Here is a 6,857-nt window from a genome sequence, read left to right on the forward strand (position 1 = left end):
TTTTCAGATTCATAGAAAGTACAAATGCACACTTAACACGTTGAACCTTTTTCTCATGCTCCCTTCCTGAGCACCTGGCCTTGGTCTACATACCTGCTCTGTTGCCCAAACAACTAGCTTCATAGTCGTGTCATATTGATCTCAGGTCCGTCCGCGCACCCCCCCCCCCTCGCCCCCCCCTCTCCCTCCCCGCGGCGGCGGGGTTTCTCTCTCTGTAAATCCTGACTCCACCTGACACTCCAATTACTCTGGTCTGTCACTGTCACCATGGAGAGACGACTCACTTTGTTGTTCTCTGCATTGTGACTGTTGGAAACGGGTGCTAGATAGAACATTTGGGGGCTGGCTGATGGAACTATCGTTTGGAATTCAGGTGATCAAGAAATAAGGAATTTTAGTTTTTCAGTAATGAGGAAATGAGAAAGGCGAGAAAAGGAAATCAGTACAATGCTATTAAATATGCTGTCACCTTCAAAGTCGGCTTGCCATGTCCCATGGACTTGGTAGTCATATCAAAGGAGCCAATGTTCAAACAATATCAAACAATAGAGCATAGCCTAATAAGCTCCAATACAAAAATGCTTTCAGGAGCAGTATTCGTCTTCAAGGTTCTTTTTTTATTAGGTATTCACAGAGTATCGCTGGATACCTATTGTTAATATTATTATTTTACTCTGATCTGGGGCCTATATTTGCGACACAAAGTGCTCAACAGGAGCCATATCAAAGTTAAGTCCCCGGAGAATCACCATAGACATCAACAGCAACAACAACAGCAACAGCAGCCGTTATGTTCTCTGCTCATCACCACTGAAGTAGCCCTATGGCCTGAGGGGAAAGTGAAGTAGTCACAGGTTGTTGAAGTCTCTTCTTTCCTTTGAGTGGGCCCTACCAACTCCATCTGCCCATTCAGGGCTCCAATCAGAGGAACTAGGATCCAAATAAAAAGCCTTTTGTCAACTAGTTCCTCAAAGACAGGAAAACACAAAAAAGAGGTACCTACGCGGGACAAAGGCCACTGTGGGGGAGAAGAAATACGTGAAACTCCCGAGTACAGTACTGTGGGAGTATTGTAAAGGTAACAGATCGTTTTGTACTTCCACATCTACACTGCTGTTTTCTTCCTAATTTTCTATTATTTTAGAAAACAATACGTGTGTACAGGTCATTTACATGAATATGTAGAAAAAATGTATCAACCAAATGTAAATGTCAAGCTATATCTAAAAAATATGTATGTTCATTCAATGTGAATATATATGCAATTGAAATATGACCTCAGGCTAAATGGCTTGTACCCACGACATAGGCCTGAATGTCAGTGCCTTTAATTGGTCTTTCTTTTTTTGTGTTCTGTCTGCTTGGTCAACTTAAGAGCTGAGGCTAAATCCTCTGCACTCTACAGCAAATACATTAAGATAGATAGGTTGAATAAAAATCTGCAAATCACAGCTTGTAATTGCCTTGAGAGCCTTGATACAACGTTGTAATGGTCACTGATCAAACTGCTGCAGATGAAGGGCCTGTCTCATTCTGTGGTCGACACCCAATGTGTCTCCATTGTTGGACCAATGTCTTGACTAACCTCATCAGCCCAGACAGAGAGGGAGGAATTGGCCCCTAGTCCACGGCTCATAATAATTGATCACCCTTGCTGTCTCCAATTTTATCGATGACTGGGTATATCTTCAACACCGACGCTTTTATCACCCAAACGTAATCCCTTTAAAGGGTGTTGCTAACCTGCAACAGTGCAAAGGGAATTAAACCGCGTCAATTGGCATCTGAACACATAAACCACAAAGTGCATGTTCATTGAGATATCCAACGATACTATGCTAATGTGTTCATTTGCAGTCTGCAAATACAAGAGAGGTGAACTGTGAACTGTGACTCTAGGCCAAATTTCGAACCGGCCTGCGCATGCAAATCACGGAGGAGGCCCTCGAGGAGACCTCCTAGCGAGACATCTGTAGCATGTCACCCTGTGCCAACGGGCGGGTCTGTGTGGAGCACCGTTGATATTCTCTCAGCATCCACTCTATCTGCGATTGCGAGTGCGACAAGAACACTTGAACTCGCAGTCACAGTATTCTCCTAGCAGGAGACGTGGTCAGAATACAAATGAAGGCGTGGGCCCTTGCAGGAAAGCGCCAGTGGCGTGTCATATTGCTATTCACGGCGGTTTATATCTACAGCATGAACACCTGCTATTGGGGGGAGGGGGACTGTTGCGGAAGTTAATGGAGTGTGATCGATTTGGCTACAGCGGACAAGTTCATGCATTGGATTTCAGGGTCGGCTGAGGTGTAAGGACTCCGTATCTATTAAAACACGTTTCTGTTTTTGTTGACGGGTTTAACAAATCTAGGGGAGTCTTAAGTCTTTAAATATTAGAAGAAAAGAGCCTTGGTCGTTTGGCCGGCTCATTAGTTTTCGGTCCGCGTCCATAATATGAAACTGCAGTGCTTCTTCTGCTCCGTACATACTTTTTTTACCACCACCATCTCCCTCGTTCATTTGATCCAAGAATCTTGATAGGAGGCAGTGAAATGGATTTGTAAGGCCACGTGACAGACTGCGAGCACTGGTGCCTCTATTAGTATAAGATTATCTGAATGGGGAAACAAAAATGGAATAGATTTTTGTATTGGCTTTTACAATCCAGATAATTGCTTTTGCCTTTTGTACCATTTGTTCCGTTCTGACTTCGTTTCATACTTTGCCCAAACTTGCCAAGTTGTAAGGATCTGAATTTGAGTTCTATCACTGTTTGTGTTCCTTATACAAAGATGTAGAAATGTCAACTTGAGATTGAACTGGCAATCTGTGAAACTTTAAAGTATAAAATGAAGATTTCTGTAGTTATGATCTACAACACCAATAACAATTTACCTAATAGTTACTGTTACACCATAACCGTTAGGGTTCATCACAAAAAAAACATTATATTTTTCAACAGAGACAATCTCTGCCAAGAAAATAAAGTATTTGGCTTTACACAGCCTTGATAAGGAGAGCATCCATCAAGACGGTACGTATTGATTTACAGGTGCAGGAAGGAACTAGGGATCTTGTAGAAGTGTTGTTGCTGCTAGAGCTGAATTCACACAGCGTGGCGGTTTGGCTGCTGGGTCTGTTGTTCAGCTATATGCTGTCTTCTGGCGAGGAGAGAATTTCAATCAGAGGCACAACCCGGGATTTGAAGCTATTCAGCAGGGCGGGCAAGGTTACGCAGAACGTATACGACCTGCACAACATTTTATGATGAAATGGAGCGAAAATTTAGAAGGATGACGAAGGAGTACGTGCGAGAGAGAGGGGAATTAAGGGGGCGATCTCTGGGGGCCGAGGATCTTCATAATGCGAAGAAGGATTGTCAGACTATACTCTTATACTTATATTTAGACATTCTTTGTGCAAAGAAATTTTGCCTAGGGATTCGTTCGAATCTCCTCCACATTTGTGCAAATATATGTAATGTCATTGGATGAATAAATCACTTATTATCCTTAAATAACCCTACTTTCAATAACTGTTTAAGATCAAGTGTGCGTGTGTGTGTGTATGTGTGTGTGTGTGTGTGTGTGTGTGTCTGTGTGCGTGCGTGTGCGTGTGTGCATGCATGCTTGTCTGTGCGTTTGTGTGACTACATGCAGGACTTTGTGTGTGTGTGTGTGTCTGTGTGCGTGCGTGTGCGTGTGTGCATGCATGCTTGTCTGTGCGTTTGTGTGACTACATGCAGGACTTTGTGTGTGTGTGTGTGTGTGCGTTTGCGTGCGCATGTGTGTTTGTTTTTGAATCAGAGAGGGCTTAGTAAGTGTGTGTGGGGAGGGGTGGGCAATTTCAATAGCCTTGTGCAAATTGACAATGCAATTATCTTTAATGCTGAGCTTCTCCTATCAGACCAAAAGATGTCGACTGGCTGTGAAATACCAGCCGCTGCCAACCTGAAGGTTAAGGACTTTTATGATAAGCTAATTCCAACCCTCTGCACCAGAGGATCCCACACTTCTAATGACCCTTAAGCAACCAGCGGTTCATGCTTGGGCATGCTTCCAAGGCATCCTACAGCCCTACTGTAATAGTGTAAATATGACTCCTTACACAAACTGGAGCACTGCATGTGTGGTTGGTAAACATAGGTTGTTGTGTTGTTATTGTGTGGATATTGCAAAAGTAATTTTAAACAGTGTAGTGTTCTACATAGCCTAAAATAACTATGCCTATGCCTTATTTATGTTTCCCAAACTGCAACCGTTCTATCTATAACTATCTATGACAACTATCAATCTATAATTGGATAATTCCACCTGTTGGGTAATGATGATTGGTTTTAGGAAGTGTGTTAAGTTCAGTTTTGACCTAAAGGGATATTGAAAAGACAAGGAGGATGAAAAGTATGGTATATCCCCGCATGTACTTTCCCATCGAGGGAATCTCGCAAACGATTTCTGAGGAGTTGCCCGATGAATATTTTATGTTGTTTTCATACTTCCACCAGTACCCCCTTAAAACAGTAAAATGAAAGGCCAGTGACAGTGTGCACACTGCCACCTTCATAGTTACTCACGCTGTACTGCTTAACTCTGAGTATATAGACCAACGCTCTGGGCAAAAAGTGTGTTAGTGTAAACACTTCTCAAGCGGCAGCAATACCCAAGCACTGCTTCTCTGTGATATCAAATATTTGCTCTGGCCTATAACCATTAATCCCTCATCGTTGCTTGGTTATTCTAAGGATTTACTTGAATTATCGTGTAATATTGTCTACGTATGCCTCTTTTTCCCCATTGACAATTGACTCTCTACACCTGCAATGTTTATTAGTTTCATTAAGTTTAGTTGAGTTTATTTTTACTGTTAATTTAACAGACTTACGTGCACAATCGACTTCATTTCACCACGAGTTGAATGGGATCTAGCTTCCCATCTGCAGTCCCAGTGGGCAAGGGAGGTTGATAACATGGACAATACAACCAGACAGCAATACAATACGGGAGACAATTATCCAAGACAGCCCAACAAAACAAGCTCATACATATTTAAACTAGTCTGGAGGCCAATGAGAACAGACACTCAAACAAAAGGGAAACATGGCTTCTAAAGAACAAAATTCAAATATATAAATATGGATATGTAAATGTGTATTATGTATTGAATGAAACAACATTGCATCCATTTGAAATACCACCTTTTAAATGCAGGGGGCATTTTTATCAAATTGTCAAGGTACGTTAATTTTCTATGGCTGCTTGCACTGCTTTCCTCAGACGTGGGGGTTTAAAAGGGATTTATAAAAGACCGAATATCTTTCGACTTAGTGCCTATGGTTGCACTACCCCTGAATTACAGTTAAAGCAGTTGGATTGACAGGCCTTTTCGCTTATGTCCGTATTCTGTTCAAACTATTCACACACTGTGGTAAATAACGTAATATATCATTTGACTCCTCAAATAATAATTTCATCAGTTGAGGTATTCAAATATAAATCTGTAAAATCGGTTACAATAATCAGCAGTGCCCTTTGAAGCAGAATACTATTACGATAAAAATGACCAGACTTTCCTTAATTAATAAAGCTTCAAAGAGCAGACTAGTTATCGCAGTCACTCATTATTTGCCTTTCAGCACCAATCTCAACCAGAGATATCCTGTCTGTGTATGCTCAGTATTGCCAAGTGTATGAGTTTATATTTTATATATTCCATCTCTCTATCTCTCTCTCTCTCTCTCTCTCTCTCTCTCTCTAGCGTTCTTTCTATCTATCCATCTATCTGTATGTCTATCTGTCTGTCTGGTCTGTCGATTTATTTATCTGGGTTTTGTCCAATACATGCCCTTATAAAAGCCTTCATTGATGCTCATTATTTCAGCTGGTTGGGGCTTTTGCCAACATAAGTAGGGCTATTTTCAACACCTCTGCTTACTGCAACAGGAAGGCATCATGCAAACAAAAGATCAAACGCACAGAGAGAGAGAGAGAGAGAGAGAGAGAGAGAGAGAGAGAGAGAGAGAGAGAGAGAGATCTATGTAACGATTGATCTACGTATTGTCATTATCCAGCTCTTCAATCAGCCAGGCCCATATGAAGAATGGTGATGGGATAGGTTGGGATTGATTAGTTTGTAGGCCGCTGTCGACACATAAATCAGAGGGAAGAAGGAGTTGGCGTTCTTCTTATCGGGGCTCCTCCACACATCCCAGAGAGCACCGCAGTGTGTGAGATGATACCGACACGGCACAGCCACCGGGAGGCTCGGAGACAAGATGAGATTATGCTTACAGAACAGCTTAGATGACTTATGTGTGCTGCATAAACACCCGGGGTTCCTCTGAGCAAGCCTTTTAAAGGGCCAGGCCGGGGTTTCTGCTTTGGATCTTGACTTTCCAATGTGTGGGTTTAACTCTCATCGGCTAATGGACAAGGTAGGGCTGTGGCCAGCCTGATATAAGGAGGGCACAGACAGTGTGGAACCACCATGTCTGTTTGTTTACATAAAAAATATGTAAAATAATTTTTTTTTTTTTAAAAAGTAAGATCAATTGAATTTGGTAACACTTAAGATTAAGGGTATATTAATTAACCATTATTTACATTAGTCTATGCAGTAATAGGCATTACCTTACGGTAAATAACAGTTAACTAATGGACTAGCAATCATTTAACCAATGGTGCTCAATGGTGTTGATGTTAAGGTAAAAGGGCTATTAACATAACTAATGTCATGTTAATAGGGTTAGGGTTAGAGTTTTTTGCATTGTAGTACAGCTCTTGTTATAGGCTCAGGTTCATTATGTGTTAATCTTTGACCATGAATATTATATTGTTATTAGTAGACCTACTAAAAAATAT

Source organism: Pollachius pollachius, assembly GCF_949987615.1.
Source record: "Pollachius pollachius genome assembly, chromosome: 3".
Classification (NCBI taxonomy): Eukaryota; Metazoa; Chordata; class Actinopteri; order Gadiformes; family Gadidae; genus Pollachius; species Pollachius pollachius.